Here is a 20,304-nt window from a genome sequence, read left to right on the forward strand (position 1 = left end):
TCCTCCCCACAGGCTGATGGTGTGCCCTCCTCTGAGAGTGGAGATGGAGGGGGTTTATTCATCACCCAAGAACAGCTGCCAGGCACGGTCCATAGGCTTGTGCACCAAGCTACTAGTGCATGCCTACACCGAATGGAGGCCATGCTGTCCAACCTGGTGGGGCAGTCTGGCCCTAAGCACTGGTGTTGACCACTGCTTCCACAGGAGCAGTGAAGGTGCAGTGCTAACAGTCCCATGGGTAAGGATTTGAATCACATTGCTAAAGTGTCTGACATCCATGGCACTGGCATTCCATAACACCCTCCCCAACCCATTTGTTCACCCCCCTCTTGTGTCCCACACCAACCCTGTCTGCTGTCTTGTCTGTCTGCAAAAGCTTCCTCACCTTCCCAATATACCAGTATACCTTCCCCAACATTCTGCTCTCTTCTTTAAAAAAAAAAAAAAAAAAAAAAAAAAAAAAAAAGTCACCTCTTCACCCAAAAAAATATCATAGCATACATATCTCTCCATTTCACACAGATGTCCACTGGGCACACTAAATTTGGTCCAGTTGGCTTGACAACGGACTTATGTTGTCGTCAGGCCTCTCCCTGGGGGTGACAGTCCAAATTCAGCTAAAAATATTTTCAAGTGCACAGTTATTGTTGTTGAAGAAATGAATAGCTATGGCTCTTACACCCATCCTGCACATACCTACCTGCTTTTCATTATGTTTATCCCCCTGCTTGCATCCCATTTCACCATTGTCCTATCTCCCCAATTTTTCTATTCTTTAAAAGATTTTTGCATGATGCGAAATGATGGTGCATTACTATATGTATTTGAAGCATACTAATCATGTTCAAAAATTATACCTGCACTGTATTTCAAACCCAGTACGGTTTCACTTAAAGAGCAGGTCATCAACCTGCCAAGCCACAAAGCCATTTAGTCAACACAGCTGTTTTAAGCAAAACATAGTAATTGTCATTTTCTCATCATTAAGTGTGTTTACGCTGCACATCACACCACATCGTGTAGCAAATCTGCTAGAGTATTTATGAAAAAACAGGAATTTAACTGGGATTCTGGTAGAGAAATACAGCACTACAAAACCATACAGATGATAATAAATGTAACTGAGGTATGTAACAGCAGGTAAGTGTGCACGTATATCTACAGCATGTGAAAATACAGCTGTTATAACAATGACTCTTGCTAAATCTGTAAAATTCTTTGAAAGCATTACTGTTTGGTCCACATGGTCTGGGGTTCAAATACACCGGTGTCTAGCATTGAAAATACATGCATGTGTACATCACCATTATAAATTATGAAATGTATGACTGTCTCATCACCTATTTATCCAATCAAAGAAGTAACGATCGAATGTCTGCTTCTAAATAATGGAAATTAAAGGCCTACAGATAAGACCCCATTTTAACTATTCCTATTACAACACTAGAAAGTGCATAGAATGTCACGTTATGTATTAGCATGAATTTCCAAAGGATTCTGAAGCATGTAATTCAAATGTAGACCAGTAATATAATGCAACCCACAATGATTTGCTAGTTATATTACAGACAACAACAGATACACAACTAACATACATATATGGAGGTCGTGCTAGTTGCAAGTGTTGCCAGCACACGTTACAAATGACTACCATGACATAACATATGACTTGGCAGTTGTCCAACTGATTGACATAATGGTTAATGTCTCCCCCTACCTTGTTCTAGGACACATCAAGCACAATGACTTTTACTCTGTTAATGATACCTTTGGCTAACATACTTACCTTAAATACTTACATTCATTTCCAGTGGGATGATTTCCCTCAATCTGGCTTTGGCTGTACACCAAGGCGGCCAGAGCTCCCACAGTTACTCTTATGTGTTGTTGTCCTGCACACTCTTCAGCCTCTCTACCTATGCCTATTGCCAGCAGCAGCAGCAGCTGCAGCCTGTATCCCACACATCTGTATGTAAAAAAGTAGCTGCTACAAACATTATCTCTTTGCTGATGTAATATCTTTACCCCAGTAATTTCTACCCCAACATATGAGAAAGGGCATGGAATCTTCATTGAGGCTTTATACTTTGTTGAATAGTTGCATGGGATTGGCTGATCATACTGCAAATCAGCTGAGTAGGCTGCATGTAGCATTTCTGAACCACAGATTGGTTCAGAGGCAATCACCTGCTAATAAGAACCATCTTAAAAAGGCAGACTTCTAGCTAGGGAAACCACTGTGTATGAGAGTTAGTTTTTATAGTTAACTTGTTGACACAGTACTTATATAGCAGGATCTTTCAAGACAGTAGTATTGTTCTCCATCAGGTATGTAACCATTTTGTTTCCAGCATGATGCACATGTCTGAATATACTTAGGGGGAATAGGGATTACATCAGTAAGCATTTCTTAGAACTGTACTGATGACATGCCAGTGATCTCCAGCTGTGTTACACCTAGAGAGGATTTAGAGAACAGCAAGGGTATAACGCTTTGTGTTAACTAGGTACACAGGTCTCCTGGATACTTTCTTTGATAGCAGTAGTAATAGTACACTGTTTTTGTTTGGCACTGTTGTCTTTGCATATTATTTGGGGGGGATCCTGTTGTGGGGCACACTACAATGGAATCCTGTGCTGGGTGTGTGATCATGCGTGAGTATCTGTCATGGCACAAACAGGAGTAGGTTACTATTGCTACTATCCCAGTTGCATCCACACCCTTTGTATGTTTGGCACACTGTTGAATATGAGATGTGTAATCAGGCAGTAAATACTGATAGCCTTCCTTTATTGCTATATCTCTGTATACTGCACTCCCACGTATGTGATCCTGGTGTGTTCTCATTTATCTGTATTTAAGGAGATATGCATGCACAATGCAGGGCACCATTTAATGAGGCAGAAAATGACCTTATCATTGAGGCTTTGTGCCAATACTACCAAGTCCTGCTGTCCAGAGGGAGGGCAAACAGGCAAGAGTGTGCAGACTTGTGGGAAGAACTGGTGCATAACATTAAGGCTGTGGGTCACCAAAACCATATATATTGGCAGGTGAAAAACTGTGCCATGGACATAATACACTGCATGCAGATGTGCAGCTGTCCTGGCCATGGATTGTCAAGTCACTGGTGATGGGCCTGCAGCAGAACAACCTCTCTCAGCCACAGAAGAATTCCTGTCAAACCTTGCAACACAGGACAGCTCCCAGGCATCCATCAGCCAATATATTGTGAAAGTGGCTGCCGACCATTCCTCTCAACACGAGTGTCTGGGTATGCTTACTTAGATCAGCATTGCAATACTGTTGGATTCAGCATGTCAAGGTGTATATTGCTTTACTTGTGTGTCATGTATTTTACTGAGCGGGACAAAGGTTAGCTGCAGTTTTAAGCTCATGTAGAGATTTTGACTCACATACTTGTTAACATAGCAGCTACTGTAAATGTGAGATATTTGGACATATTACCCCTGTTAAACTGTAAGATGTGGTGCTGTTGCCTCTCCCTCAAATTTTTTCAGGACTCTCAGGAATCGAAAGAGGACATACTCCTGCTGCTGCTTAGCACAAAACAGTTTTTTTTTTTTTTTACAGATGTAGATATAGTTCAATGTATTTGTGAAAGTGTCATCCCAGGCCTGCTTGCTGGATTGATGCACTGTCTGCATGATTGGCAAAAGGACATATTTTCAGAATGTCCACAGTTTAGAGTCATACCTCTGGCAAGTAGGTGTGACCATAATGATTGACTTGACATTATTGTCAGGATATTACAGGTTGCTGTAACTGTCAACTCTGCAGAGTTTTGTACAATGTCAACAGAGTACATAATTTATGTTTTGCTCATAAGATTCTTGTTTAATGAGGAATTATTTCCAAATAAGTCCAGATTGGGGTTAGAAAATAATGTCCTCATGTCCTACTATGTGAGGGTGGGGGTTATACAATTTGTGTATAAAGCTTTTCATATATGGCACCATAGTACTGCAGAGTATAGAAGTGCAGGTATTAATGTACTGCTCTCTCCTTTTTATCACAGGTGACCAGGGAAGTTGGTCTTTGCCCCTTCACAACCTGATGTCAGTATCTCTCCAGACTCTGATGATGATGGTGGGCAAAGAGAGGCACAGCTGGGGGTTTTAGAGGCTGTATCAGACACAGAAGTTGACATCCCTCATCCACCCTCATTATCACCATAGACAACCAGTATTTGTATGTATACCCAGTCACCTAAGACCACAGATATTGGACAGTCGGAGGGTGGGGACATTCAACAGGAAAGTAGCTAATCTGGCTTCAGTCACTGTTGATACTGGACATAGCCAAACAGTTGGTGAGGTTTCACACAGGTGGATTGATAAGGGTGCTCACAGGAGGCCTGCTGTCCCTGCACCTCCTGTAGCAGGTGTCTCATCATGTGTCACCCGGCCTATGTTTAAGGCCATCATGGAGGCACAGGCATGTTCAGAAAGGAGCACCCAACAAATGCTCAGGGTTATGCATGCAGCACAGTCCGTGACTGTCTCCACCATGTTGCCGGTACCCTGGAATCGTTGACTGACACAGTGGAAAGAGGTAAGTCTGAGAGAGATCTCACACTATCTGTCTTCAACACAAATTGTCTATGATGAACGTCCTATTGGAGTTGAGTGTCAGCCTCATGGGAGGAGGTCAGCAGCTACATCTGTTGACAGTCAACATGGCTGTGTATAATCACACTCCAGTAGTGGCAGTACATCCAGTGCTCCAGAGGGGACTGTGCTGTCCACACCAAGAAATAGCAGGCCATGGGCTCATGGTCCTGGCCATTCCCATGCAGGACACATTCCCACCAGATATCAGTCACCTTCAGGTAGTAGCACAGCCTCTGACCTTAGGTGTGGAGGTGCCAGTGTAACTCCTGGCAGAGCCAGTCCTCATGTTAGGGGGCAGAGATGATGAACTGTCAGCTCCACCATTCAAAGCTGTCCAACATACAGACATGTAGGGCAAGCACTGAGCTTGGCTGTGTTCATGTAGACACTCACACACCACTGTCACATTGAGAGCACTTACAGATACACACACAACATTTCCATGGTCCATCATGCCTGCTTCCCTTCCTGACTCACACACGTGCTTGTCAGCCTATAAGGTCAGCCTAGGCTGCACCACCTCATAACACCCTATGCAAGTGATGATAACTGTGCCTCATCCCTATCATCTTTCTCATGGATGCAGGGAAATAAAGCTATGTGTCTGATGCACAGGATGACTTTCAGCATTAATATATATTAGTTTCATCCACTGTTGCTGCAGACTTGCTATTTGTACTGGTCATTTACACATATTGCACTTTGTCATTTCGAATGTGTATAGCATAATTTGTGGATGCTGTTGCAAGGGCTGTGGAGTCATACAATGAAATGTGCCTCATGGAAATGTTTACATTTCACTTTTAGAATTGTGTTGGACACACTGATAGGTACACATTTACAATCAACCTATCAATGTCAGAGTACAGGATAGAATGTCAGCACAGGAGAGAAATGTCATCAGAAAGGTAATACAGTATAGGTTCATGGGTTCCCAGGTTTATAGGTGTTTACTAGGCTAATGAACACAAGGACTTCTTTAACCCCAGGCATGCATCTCAAATCTCTGACAAGATCTGATACCCTTGATACGTTTAAGAAGGGTTTTGGGAGATGAAACACTTACAACCAGGGTTCTGGCAGATGAACCATTTATAGTTTCCCTATGTCCATTAGAGACATAGGTCCCAAACCAGGGATGATTCTCCTGTTCCCCTTCCAGTTGTGTAACTTGCACTTGATTTGCATTAGGGTAGGACTCACTTCACATGGTTCTATATAGAGTGTTGTATATGGGATACATACATGTCTCTCCAGCATGTCATATTTATACCACAGGCAAGGTGTAGGTCTGTAGAATGGATAATTCTGGTGTTAGTTGGGTATGCAGGTGGTCCACAGTTTGGTCTGACAATGCCCTGTAGTGCAGGCATACATCTTCCCTCCAAACGCTGTTGGTTTACAGTATACATGGATAGGGCCTTGATGGGATTTGCATAGAACATTTTATGTACATCCTGTATTGGTTTAGTGAGGAACCTGTGTAGATGTTCCAGTTGTTGGGTATGCCTACCTAGGTACATACCAAAGGTGGCACTGCACTCAATGATAGGTCTAATGAATGCAGAATACACTGGAACAATGACTTACCTGGACTTACATGCCATACCTTTGTTAAGCTCAACATAGAATGATTTCCCGAATACTGTAGGCACGTGACAATCAAAGCCTAAATCACTATTTATTTGTGTCCCTAAGTCCCTGACTACTGGGTCAACTGTTAGAAGTGTGTTATCAATATGATAGTTACCGGGGAGTGGATGACTTCCCAAAACATAGTATTCTGCATTTCTTAGCATTTAGTGTTACTCCATGGCTCTGACACCAGTTGTATGCCTGTGTCAGTCCCTCCTAGAGAAGACCTGTGTCAGTGTGGAATTCAAAGACAGCTCCTAATTTGCAGTCATCTGCAAATTTAGTCAGCCAGAGGCCACGGACAGTAACATTGATGTCAGACAAGTACATGCCTAAGAGGAGTGCTCCGAGAAATGATTCGTGAGGGAGTCCACTTGTGACTCCCCTATGCTAAATTTCTGGTTTCTGTCTGTGAGCCACTTCGCTATCCATCGACTGATATACTAGTTTGTACCTAACCACTGGAGTTTGTCAACAATGCCTGATGGAGGTATAGTCACATGCCTTGTCAGGCCATAGTAGGCAGTGTGAACAAATTTTCCCTCATCTATTAGCTTTGCTTACATTTTCAAATAGGTCCATCAGATTGGGTGGGCATGATCTCCTCTAAACAAATCCAAACTCTTTTTGGTCCATTGTCTGGAGATGTACTACATCTCTTTTGATTATTTCTATGATAATTCTTTTCGTGGCTTTACATATCAGACTAGTGAGACTTCTGGGTCTGTGCTCAGCAGGGTCTGTAGATGGCCTACTTTTGTGCAGAAGGATGGCTGCTGCTGTTCTCCATTCATGAGGCACGAAGCCTTTTTGTTGGCTACCGTGAAACAGTCAATCCAGAAGACCTGAAAGGTCATATTTCATGCTATTTAGAAGGCATACTGGGATATTTCCTGGGCCCATTGATTCAGTGTACTTGTTATTAGAGAGAGCATTAAGTACCTGTTACCTTGTAACAGTAGGGTTACTAATTTTTTATGGTATTTCCTGAGCGAAGGTTGAGGGGGAGAGAGAGGTAAAGTTGGGGCTCAAGTTATCAGCCAGGAGGTTTGTTCTCTCTTCTGCCGCATCATAAAATCATCCAAAGCTAGTTACAAAAACAAAATCCCCACTGTTTCTAAAGACAACCACAAAGCATTCTATAGCTATGTCAAGAATCTCAATGGCAACGCTCAGATCTGCTCTGAGTTACAGCACAATGGCACTAAATATACAGAACCAACTGATATTGCCAACATCCTGGCAGGTAGGTTCAGTGCTAACTTTACCCCCCTCTCACCTCCTAAAGGGCCCATCTCTATACAGGAAGAATGCAAAGTTCCAGTAATCATGGCTGCACAGGTAAAAACCACACTCTCCAAAGCCAAGAACACAGCATCCGTGGGACCTGATGACATCCCAGGCTGAATTCTACATGAACTACAGAACGAACTGGCACCCCACCTAAGTACCATATTCAATCATAGCCTCACCTTGGGCCTTGTGCCAACTGAATGGTACACAGCGATGGTTATTCCACTCCACAAAGGGGGCTCCACCATGGACCCTGCGAACTACTGCCCCATTAGCCTGAAAGCCTGGTCTTTAAGGCCATGGAATGTATCATCATGGAACTTATAAACAAAGACATTGGTAATCTCCAAACTCTGGACCCCACCCAGTTTGGGTTTGTAAAAGGAAGATCATGTCTCCTAAACCTGACAGACTTTTTTGAAGCAGTCACCAAAACCGTAGATGAGGGTAAGGTGGTTCACACAGCCTATCCAGATCTCGCTAAGGCTTTCAACACCATCCCCCACTCTGGAATTATAGATAAATTCACTAAACTAGGCATAAATCCCTATGTCACAAGATGGGTTCCCATCTGGCTCACTGACAGAACCCACACTGTGAAAGTAGCAGACTCCAATTCCAATTTCAGACCAGTGACAAGTGGAGTACCACAGAGTTCAGTCCTGGTTCCTCTCCTGTTTGGTATCTACTTCTCTGAAGTACAGGCTAACACAGAAGGTCTTTGGCTAATGAAGTTTGCAGGTGACTGCAAACTAGGAGCCATAACTGAACTCCTAACAATGTGGACATCCTACAAAAGGGCCTCACTGAGACAGATGCCTGGTGTCAAAGCCATGGCCTCAACCTCAATGCCATTCCTTTTGGTAAAAACTCTGTACCCATGAACTATCACATAGATGGTAGTCTACTTAACACCAAAATTGTGATAAGAGTCCTTGGGATACAGGTGGACAGTAGTGTCTCCTTTGATAATCACATCACCACAGTAATCAGAAAATCCCTCTACATGGCACACCTCATCACCAGAGGTTTCTCATCCAGGAAAAAAGAGGTCATCATTCCCCTCTACTCATCACTCATTAGACCCATTATAGAGTACAACGCCTCTTTTGGTATGTACCTCACAAGACATGTACAACAACTGGAAAGGCCACAGAAATACCTCACAAAGAGGATTACCAGCCTCAAACAGATGCCTTACGCAGACTGTCTCAAAAAACTACAGCTTTACTCTGTCTTATATCACCTTCTTAGAGGCGATCTCTGCCTAACATACAAAGCTATGTCAAACCCAGTGCTATTGGACATGCTCCACTTAAAGAAGTCCCAATCTCTCCAAGCTACACACTCTAGGGACCTAAACCTTGTCACCACAATAAACAGAAAATGATGGAGGGACAGATTCCTGTCCCAAAGACTTACCATACTCTGGAACAAACTACCTATCTATATCAAACAAAGCTCATTAGCATTCTTCAAAGAAAAATCTTGATGATTGGATGGGAAATAGGAAATTCACCCCGGGGACCACTTCTGTGGCTCTGCTCGACAGGGTCACAGGTAAATAATTTTCTTGGGTGGCCATACGGTACCTTTTGGGTTAGGCTTATATAGGATCTACGGCCTATAGCCTAGTACCTACCTATGAACCTATTGTAGGTGGCTCCATTTACAATGAGCTTTGCACACAATTGTGTCTTGGCTTTGGCGTTGCTGACATAACTAAAGTTTATTTGTGGGTGTTCTTGCCTAGCAGCTGAAACTAACCTCAGTTCTGCCTTTGGTAGACCTCATTTGTCCTCTGTTTTGTTCACTTTGATGACAATGCTTTTATCCTGCTGTATGCTGCACCTCCTACATGTTTCCATGAGTTTTTTTCCTTCTGTTATACAGCCTATTGATTCTGTGATTCCACCAGTGTGGTTTGATTTTTCAGTTAGTTCTGTACTTCTCCCTGGTGGGTACAGCTGCCTCTATGCAGCTATTAACATGCTCGTACAGGGTTTCTATGAACACTGCTGCATAGGCCATAGTGTTCTCAGTGTTTATGGGGGCTTGAGATTTATCCAGTTTATCACCTAATTATTGGCCTGATCCTGAATCTCCTGTCTTGTCCTGAATATTGCATGTCTAGCTGGGGATCCATGTGTCATGTTTACTTCAAAGGAGACCAGTTTGTGTTTGGACCTCACTAGGGAAGATGTTACAGTACGGGATTGTGCATCACTCACCCATATTGGTAAGGACCAGATCCAGTATGGTTGCACCCCTATTTGGTGTATTGGCTATCTGGTCCAGGTAATTTGTGTTTACAAAGGCCAAGGATCTCTGTGCCAATATACTTGTTGTTGTATAGGATTCCCAGCTAAGAGTGGGATAATGGAAGTCACCCATGAATATGGTATTGGGATAGATGACTAGTGTTTCTAATAAGTTTACATACATGGTATGGGTATCCAGGATCACAGAGGGGGGCCTATAGCTTCTATGGAAATAGTACTGGATTTTGCCTATTGTGAATTGAACTTCGAGCAGCTCAAGTGCATTGTTCTGTTTGACCAGCCTTGAAGTATCTTTATATGCATAGAGACACCTCCACCTTTAGCCCCTGCCTATGAATTATCTGATCTAAATGTGTGGAAGGCATATTAACCTTACACTGTTGGTTTGCTCTTTGCACCTTTAAGTCATGTGGCAGTGACCGCACAGACATCTGCCAAGAGCTTAAATAAGTATCTCTAAATATAGTCTAGGGAGGTACGTCACAGGTCATGTACTCCCACATGGATTATGACTGAGTCATTTCATAGGAGGTTACTAGGCTAATGACCCTAGGGCCCTTACAAGCCTAGCCTAGTCCTACCCTTATTTATTTTAAAGATCAGCAACAATTGCCATGGTCCAAGGTGAACACAGGTGGAACCCCTAGTGTGGATTTATGGTTATACATCCAATTGTCTACTCTGTGTTTGAAGAGGTCAATGAGGCGCTCTGTTTGACATGAAGTGGGAGTCCATTACAAAGATGTGGTAACCTCTGGGAGACAAATCTTATGTATGGCCTAATACTGTCACATACCAGGTCAAGGTCTTTAGAGTGAGTAATCTGTGTACCATTTGATTTGCGGATAAGCAGCATTTCAAATAAAGCATGATCAAAGATTGCCTTATATGCAAGGCATAGATCAAGTGTGAGTAGTTTGAAACAGAATAAAGTGACAGTGATCTCAGATGATATACATAGGACAGATGCTGAAGACCTTGAATTATCCCTGTGAGGAACCTTTATGGTCTCTCCAGCTGTTGCAAGTGCTTGGAAAGGTGCATATCAAAAGGGGTGTTGTATTCCATTACTGGCCTGATATGGGGAGAGTACAGAGAGGTTATAACTTGCTTAATTTTCCTGATGCAGTGGCCTGACTTATGAGGTGAGCAATATAGAATGCACTGCTTAGCACTATGGAGACATGCTGATTAACGGTAAGGGTACTGTCAACCTGTTTGACTAGGTCTCGAGTGCATACTTAGTATTTTGTTATTAATGGGGTAGTTAGCAGGAACATCGCATGTACTGAGAGGGATGATAATACATTTTTTGGAAATAAGGTTAAGGCCATGACTTTAGCATCAATCATTTGTGTGTGTAAGACCCTCTTGTAGGATGTTGACATCATTTTGAGATTCTATGATTGCTCCCAGTTTGCAGTCATCAGCAAACTTTGTCAGCCACAGAACTTTAGTTTTAGCTTGTACTTTGGAGAACTAGGTTCCAAACAGTAGAGGTGACAGGACAGATTCCTGTGGAACACCACTGGTTGCAGGTGTGCTGTTGGAGGTTGACTCCCCTGTTTTGACTATATGGTTTCCATCAGTGAGCCAGTTAGTGACCCATCTAATGATATTATTTATTTATTTTATTTTACATTTGTTAGCCAGGAAAGTCCAACTAGGAATGAGCCATTTTTCAGCAGAGGCCTGGGGAGAAATGCCCCATATGCACGTCTTTGTAACATGGGAGGAAATCGGAGCACCCAGAGGAAACCCACACGCATGCAGGCAGGGCATGCAGACGCCACACAGAAGGCACCCTAGCTGAAAATCAAACTGAAGAACCTCTTGCTGTGAGTTGACAACACTAGCACCACTGCGATATAAGGGTTGATACCTAGCTGGGTGAGTTTGTCTGTGATGCCTGAGTGGGTGATAGTGTCAAACACCTTAGCTAAGTCTAAGTATGCTGTACACACAGATTTTCCCTAATCCAGGACCTTGATGACTGTCTTGAAGAAGTCCACAATGTTTCACAGGCATTATCTCTCTTTGATAAATCCAAACTGAGTAGGGGCAAGCGTTTGGAGCTTACCTATAGCTTTGTTGATAAGGTCCATGATGATTCACTCTAATGGCTTGCAGATAAAGCTAGTCAGGTTAATAGGTCTATAGTTTCCAGGTCAATGGAAGCATCACCTTTGTGCAGTTGAATAATGGTTACCATTTGCCATTCATCTTGGATGAAGTCTGTGCTTAGACTATGGTTGAAAAGAGAAGCCCAATGTTGCTGATAATTCTCTTTGGAGCCCATGTAGGACACAGCCTGTGATATTATCAGGTTCCATAAGTGCTGTGTTTTTGAACTTTGAGACGACATTTATGAGGGCTTTTTACAGATACAAGGTAAGGGACAGGTGGTAGGGTTGTCATGGAGTAAGTATGACAGGGATAGAGGAGTGGAGTTTGCACAGAACCTGTCAGCTAACAGGCTAGCTATGTCCACAGGCTCTGTATATGTGGTATCATTAACTACTAATTCGGCACAAATCTGGGCCTGTCCTTTTAGGTAACGGATGTAACTAAAACCACCTTATGGTTGTCCTTAGTTGAGGAATATAATTTGGATTCATAGTTTGCTTTTGAGGACCTCACAAGAAGTCTTATTGGCTTGTTTAAGCTGAGGAGGGAGTGTTTCCAGTTTAGAGCTCCCTCCCTCTTACTCTTAGACAGGAATTTCTTCCTCTTATTGTAAAGCCCGTTAACTATAGTTGTCCACCAAGCAGGTTTGCTCTTCCTTGTGGAGCTTGTTTTGGTCCGATCAGGTACGGCTGAGTCAATGCAGTTAAACAGCTGCTTGTATAAAGCATTGGTGTAGAACTCAGTATAGTTGCCAGTTTCATCAGAGGGGGAGGTGCAGTACAGGTTTTTATACCATGCTGGAACAGGTAATAATGTGCTTTGGAGAAGTGTTTTAGTTTATTTGCTTTTGGGGGGGGTAGTGTGATACTTAGTTTGAATGAGACTGATTTCAGGTCAGATATCACTAGTGGTGGTGCTGGAGTGCCCTCCCCATATTGGTAAGCACCAAATACAGGATGTTAGCACCCCTTGTGAGCATGTCAACCAGCAGGCCCAATGCCTTGGAGTTAACAAAGTCAAGGGGCCTTTGGGAAAGTGAGTTACAGCATGAGTAATTTATCCTGTCAATAGAAGGTTAGTTAAAGTTGCTCAAATCCAGGGTGTTCTGATGTATCTTGATAGACTCAAGTAGATCTAAATAGGCAGAGTGGGTGTCCTGATTCACAGACAGGGTCCTGTAACTGGCAATGACTTGAATAGGTGTCTTACCAACAGTCAATTGCACCTGTAGTATCTCCAGGCAATCCTATGTTTAATCAATCTGGTGTTGTATTTATCTGTAATGAATATCGATACACAGCCCCCTTTAGTTTTCACACCTTCAGTGTGTTGTCTGAACATCTGGAAGTAGGTGTAGCCCAAAATGGTTGGGGTGCTCTCTACAGCCATGAACCAGGTTTTTTTTACTGCACAAGAGTGTAAGTCTTCCAAGGTGAGTACTGCTTCCAGTGAGTGCAGTTTCATGTTGACACCTATCGTTTGTCAGCATAACCTTGAGGGTTTTTTTTTTTTTTTATGGAGTTTTCACGTCTAGACTTTTGTCCTTGAAACACCATCTAAAAAGGACACTATGGTGGAGGCAAGAGCCTTTGCCAGTAGCTAAAATCCCAGGGGGTGACACATGAAGACCATCTCTGGCAAAGCACTGAGGTCTGTCGATCATGTCATTCCAGGCTGACAGATACTGTATCCCCTTAGAATGACACCAGAAACTAAGGTAATTATCAAAGTCATTCATTTTCTGTTTGCATTGAGGCGTCATCCTAGGTGAAAGTAAAATGTTAGGCAAGGCTAGGGATATACCTGCCTGAGTCCCATAGTCTGAGAGTTCAGTCATGTCTCTTTTCATATAGTCCTGAGAGGTACGTCTCAAGTCATTCGCATCAACATGTAATGACAGAGTCACAACAGTACCTCTTTTTGGGATACATGAGTGCATGTGTGATATGGCAGATTCTGGCACCTGAAAGACAGCTGATTGTGACCTTCTCTTTATCAAATTGGGTGAGAGGGACATTTGTTTGTATCACAATGGAATCACCTATGACTAATATGTTGCTTTTAGTGTTTTACCTTAAGGGCTTGACAGGTGATACACTGGTGTAAGAACTAGTATGTGTGTTGTGTTCTACAGTGGATGTATTATGTATAGCATGCTTATGTCTGTGTTTGGGAGGTCTCTGGTGTTTATGTCTGTTTCTGGTGATGACCTCCACATATGGAGGTATGTGTGATGTGGGTTTGGATGAGGTGGGAGGTAAGGTGTGCAGGGTGACAACCTGCTCATTTTCATGCATACTAACTGGTGTGCAAGAGAACATGTATTCCAAGGTGCTAATATAGTTGCATCCTCTGACATGCTGAATTAGTGTTACTTGTTGTTCAATGACATGAGTCCGTGCATAATGTGGTGGATCTTAGGCCCTGATAAGCAACTGACCATGCCTTTCTCCTTACTCAACTTGGTGAGAGGTACATCAGTATGTCTCACAATGGCGTCTGCAATGACTTGAATGTTGGATTATGTGTTGGATTGCCTTATGGGCTTACAGGTTGAGCCTCCATGAGATGTAGCTGTATGTGTTGATATGTGTGTTTTACAGAGTGCATTTGGGGTTGCTGAGGATATTTGTTGTCTGCACTTTGTCTATGAAGTCTTTGTGATATATGAAGGTTACATTTCAGTGCCTTACCATATGTCTGCCTTGAACTGTGTGTGATGGGTGCAGCATGTGTACTACTGACTACCTTACTGACATTAGGAGTACTGTCATGTGAGAGCTTTGCCTACAGTGACATTGTGTAAATACATCTCTCACATACCATATCAGTTTGCTTGAGAATGAACTGGTTGTCAATAAACATGAGATGATTTCTACATTGCCTAGGATGAACATATCCACCAAGGTGGTAACAGTCACAGTGGGAAAGGTCATATCCATGGGAACAGACCCTTTTTTATTGATTAAACAGTTGTATTGAGAATATCAATCAATGTCACGAGTATCTGTTTTGCAACTATGGGAACAGTGCTTGTCACTGCAGGCTAGTTGTCCTGTGTACAGCTTAGTATTGCAGTAAGTTCAATCATGCCTTCCCAGGAGAAATGTCACTCAAGTTGTCTGAGTCTGTACAGAGCAATGCCAAACACTGGAGGGGAACCTGATATGTACACCCTAAAAAGTTATGGATGGAGTATTTAGTCAGTTATTCTGAAGTTAGACACAAATCAAGCAGTGCTTACTGAAAACAAAGAATTAACTTATGAAGACTGCTGAAAAGAGGGGAGTCACATGAATGATTACAACCTGGCTACTGCAACTGCTGGTCTCACCATGGCCACACTCTGTTGGGATACAATGCTCCTTTTCTTTTCCTCACACTAGAAGCAAAGATTAGCACCACTCCCAAGATAAAAAGCAGGCCACAGCAGCCTGTTTTTTTATCTATACACTTGCCCCAGATGATGCAAGGGCCTGTAGGCTTGTTGGAGCCTTTTCCAGGTAGATGCCTTGATCAGCAAACAGACCAATCGGTTCAGTTTTGGATGTATTTTGCCTTGCATTTCAAGGTTACAAGGATTTGACTAGGGTACTGACCTGATGGTGATTAGGAACATAGCTGCAGCATCACAATATAATGTTAAATGTCAGGTGACATAGATGTCCAAGGTTGTTCTAGCAAGGTCCACAGTGGCAGTGATCCATGTTTGATAAGTTTCACAGCAATTCATGCAGCCTGCCCTTCAATAGTGTAATGGAGGTGATTTGTGTGACATGGATGTGAAGCCTACTGCAAAGAAGTGGCCACCTTTGGGAGATGTTCCTGTCCATACAGAATGTCCTAGTTATGTCATACTGCACATATTACATGATATACATGTTATGATATATATGATATGATACACATGGTGCTCCCAGAACACCAAACTGTAGTCCCACATTATTTCACACACAATCCATTTGCTGTTTGGTTGTTTGACAGGCATTGTAGCCTTGTAAGGCCAAACTACTTACTGCAAAGTTGAGCAGATGTTCTGTGCATGCACAGACATCCACATTTTCACTGCAAAGAGCACCTACAGAGAGTGCATTTGAGGCTGTGAACCCAATGGGTATAGCAGTATGACCCTTACTTTGCTGGAGTTGCATATTGTCACATTTGTAAGTCTGCTATTGCGACCCTGCCTAATAACAGGATTATGGCTCAGGAAAGTGCCATATGCCTGGCAAAGCAGCATACTCAATATACCATACTATCCCACACTGTCAAGTACTGTTTGAACTTAGAATGACACAATAAAAGTAATAACATCTGACATTTAAACATCTGTCAGGCCACTGCCTAACCATGGCTTGTTGTGTTGTATACACAAGCAAGAATCTATTGCTAATGGCATTATCAATGTCTGTTGAAAATATATAGACAGCCTCACCAACACTCTACTCCTAGTTCACACAAACACAACGTGTGAGAGATGCAACTCTAATAAGAACCTTGAATCCATGCTCTCTCACACACTGCTCAGTACATATGAAAATAAGTAAGTTGCCAGCATGAAAACCTCACCTCCTACTCCACCCAAACCCACATCACACATACCTACATATGTGGAGGTCATTACAGAAACATACCTAAACACCAGAGACCTCCAAAGCACAAATCCAAGCACGCTACACATAATACTTCGTCTGCAGAGACATCAACCACAAGCTCCAGAGACCTCAACCTCATTACCACAATCAACAGAACATGCTGGAGGGACAGATTCATAACCCAGAGACTGCCCATGCTCTGGAATAGACTTCCCATTTATGTCAAGCAGAGCATTTCACTGGCCCTCTTCAAGAGAAATCTACTTGATAGAGGTACTGGGAACTAACATTGGGCGGCACAATGCCAGGGCACTTCTATTGGCCAAGCTTGTAAAGGCTCCAGGGCCATTAGATTGTCCAAGACACCCTAATGTTTATGGAAATCAGCTGGGTATAACAACCCTTTGTTTCCAAAGGTCAAACATTCTTCTTATGATGTGCTGATGATGTCATAAGAAGGCAGAAACATGCATGTCCACAGCTAGAGGGGTTTGGCTTTAATGACCTGAAATTGTCCATAAATAGACTTAAAATGAAAGTAAAAGAAAAAGTGATGGACAGTCAGAATTGCCATTTAGCTGAAACACCTGATATCCTTAAAGGGTGATTTGCATATATCCCATGAGGCCTCTGATGCAAGAGGTTTAAGGTATCACACAGTTAGAATTCTAGCTTTGCTAGATTTTTCTTTTTGTACTTAATTCTATCAAGATACATCCAAAAATTATGGTTATGAGTTTTTCATGCTCAGAATCACCTCCCCAAAGGTTCAATTACCTGCAATATCCTGGACCAGGTGGTTATCACCACCACAATTGGAGTTAACATCCTGGATCTAGTGCTTACCAGTATGGGGGAACCACTGTAGTACTCCCAGTGTGAGTTTCTCCCTGGTGAGATCTGACCACAAATCTGTCTTATTCAAAGTAACTATCACACCTGACAGCCCCCAGCAGCAACTAAATAAAAAAAATTTCCAAAGCAGATTATAACCTTTTATGGAATGGTATAAATAGCTTCAATATGGCTCCTCCCTCAGATAGAATTGGTAACTATGCCGAGCTCTACACCAGTGCTTTACACAAACACCTGTATAACTGCATTGAGTCTGCAGTACCTGATAGGACCAAAACAAGCTCCTCAAGGAAGAGCAAACCAGCCTGGTGGCCATCAACAGGCTTTCATATAAGAGGAAAAAAATGCTGTCTATGACTAAGAGGGAGGGAGCCCTCCTAAACTGGTAACACTGCCCCAGCTTAAACAAGATAATAAGAAGTCTTGTGAAGTCCTCCAAAGCAAAGTATGAGCCAAAATTGTTTCCTCAACAATGGACAATGAAAATATATTGTCTAGTTACATCCATAACCTAAAAGGAAAGGCCCAGATTTCTGGCAAACTGATAGTTAATGATACCACATATACTGAGCCTGTGGACATAGTTAACCTGTTTTCCAACAGGTTATTTGAAAGCTTCACTCCCCTATCCCCACCACACATACCCCATGACATCTCTAACACCTGTCCTCTACCCTACAGCAACTGTAAACACCCTCTGTAAGGCCAAAAACACAGTATCTATGGGATCTGATAACATCCCAGGCTGCATCCTACATGGGCTGCAGCATGAATTAACCACACCGTTGGGTACTCTTTTCAATCACAGTCTAAGCACTGGCTTCATACCAGCTGAATGGAAAACAGCCACCATTATTCCTTTACACAGAGGTGGTGCATCCACGACCCCTTGAACTATAGATCCATTAGCCTGACTAGCCTTATTTGGAAGGCCATGGAGCAAATCATCATAGACCTTATCAACAAAGACATAGTAATCTCCAAAAACTTCACTCTATTCAGTTTGGATTTGTCAAAGGAAGATCATGCCTGTTAAACCTGGTGTACTTTTTTGAGACAGTCACAAAGGCCTTGGATTTGGGGAAATATGTGCATACAGCCTACCTGGACTTATCCAAGTCATTTGACAGTATCCTCCACAAAGGCATCTTAGACAAACTTAGCCAAGTAGGCATCGACCCTTATATTGTTAGATGGGTCACTGAATGGCTCATTGATATAACTTATATAGTCAGAATAGGGGAATCCACCTCCAACAGCAGACCTGTAACCAGCGGTGTTCCACAGGGTTCCGTCCTTAGCCTGTACTGTTTGGAATTTATTTCTCTGAAGTACAAGCAAAAACTAAAGGAATGTGGCTGTCAAAGTTTGCTGATGACTGCAAAGTGGGAGTGGTCATTGAATCTCCAAATGATGTCAGCAACCTACAAGAGAGTCTTACACAAACAAATAATTGGTGCAAAAATCATGGCCTTAAACTCAATGCAAAAAATGTATTATCTTTCCTTTCGGTGAAAGCGATGTCCCTGCTAACTACCCACCAATAGCAACACCTTATGTATGCACTCAATGATGAGACACCTGAGCACACAAGTTGACAACTACCTTACCTTTGACCACCATGCCTCCACAGTGGTAAGAAAAGGCATTCTATCTTGATCATGTCATAGGTAAAGGCATTGTTTCCAGAAAAAAAGAAGTTATAACCTCCCTCTTTCCTCATCAGGCCAATAGTTGAATACATTGCCTCTTTTGGTATGTACCTTTCCAAGCACCTGCAGCAATTGGAGAGAACACAAAGGTTCCTCCCAAGAAAAATTCAAGATCTTCAGCATCTGTCCTATGTGGATCATCTGAAATCACTGTCATTTTATTCTGTTTTATACAGACTACTCAGATGTGATGTTTTCTTTGGATATGAGGCAATCTTTGACCCTGCTTTATTGGAAATGCTTCATATCCTTAAGTCAAATGGTACACAGGTTACTGGCTCTAAAGATTTGAACCTGGTATGTGGCATTAATAAAACCAGCTAGAGGAACAGATTTGTCTCCCAGAGGTTAGCATACCTTTGGACCAGACTCCCACTTCATGTCAAACAGAATGTCTCATTGGCCCTCTTCAAATGCAATCTGGATAATTGGATGGGGTGACCGTAAACTCTTCCCGGGGATTTCACTTGTGTTCCTCTTGGAGAGGGGCAATAGGGTTGATTGTGGAAATAAGGGCAAGAACGTGGCTAGAACTGTAAGGGCCCCGGGGCCATTAGACTAGTAATTTCCTATGATCTTATGATCCAATGATTCTATAGGGTGATGCAAAATGCTCTGATTACCATCCACGCACACTAAGTTGGCTGCAGTGACAATAGTACAAGTACCTGTCTACATTTACAGAACAATGCACAGCATGCACACACACATAGCAATTAAATGAACAATGCACACACACACACACACACACACACACACACACACACACACACACACACACACACACACACACACACACACACACACACCAAGTTGGCTGCAGTTAGAATAGAACTCCTACCTAAGTTTAGGAGACTACACAACATATGGCATGAGCCACTGATCAAGTCTGACCTAAATATGACTTTAGGTAATCTTATGGTAGATGATATCATCAAGCCTTGTGGAGGACAAGAATTTAGAGGCCTGCAGGGCCCAAAACCACACAAAACTATATCAGTTTGGGATTCACACTTGTTCTGTATGGAAATGTACACATACAAAGTGGGTTGGGATGACATTAGAGCCCCTATCTATCACAGTACTTAATGCACACACCATGGCTCAAGTCTGAGATTAACATGGCTTTAGGTAATATTATGGTAGATGACATAATCAGGCCTTGTGGAG

At 42.6% G+C, this 20,304-nt stretch overlaps 1 protein-coding gene across 1 annotated transcript in view; it reads left to right on the top strand.

Annotated features, from left to right (window-relative positions):
• LOC122794169 (protein FAM98B-like) overlaps positions 1–20,304 on the top strand; it is a 524,785-nt gene that overhangs the window by 260,491 nt on the left and 243,990 nt on the right. The gene's annotated exons all lie outside the window — the stretch shown is intronic.

This window comes from Protopterus annectens, chromosome 2.part1 (genome assembly GCF_019279795.1).
Source record: "Protopterus annectens isolate FY-2018-M chromosome 2.part1, PAN1.0, whole genome shotgun sequence".
NCBI classification, from domain to species: domain Eukaryota; kingdom Metazoa; phylum Chordata; order Ceratodontiformes; family Protopteridae; genus Protopterus; species Protopterus annectens.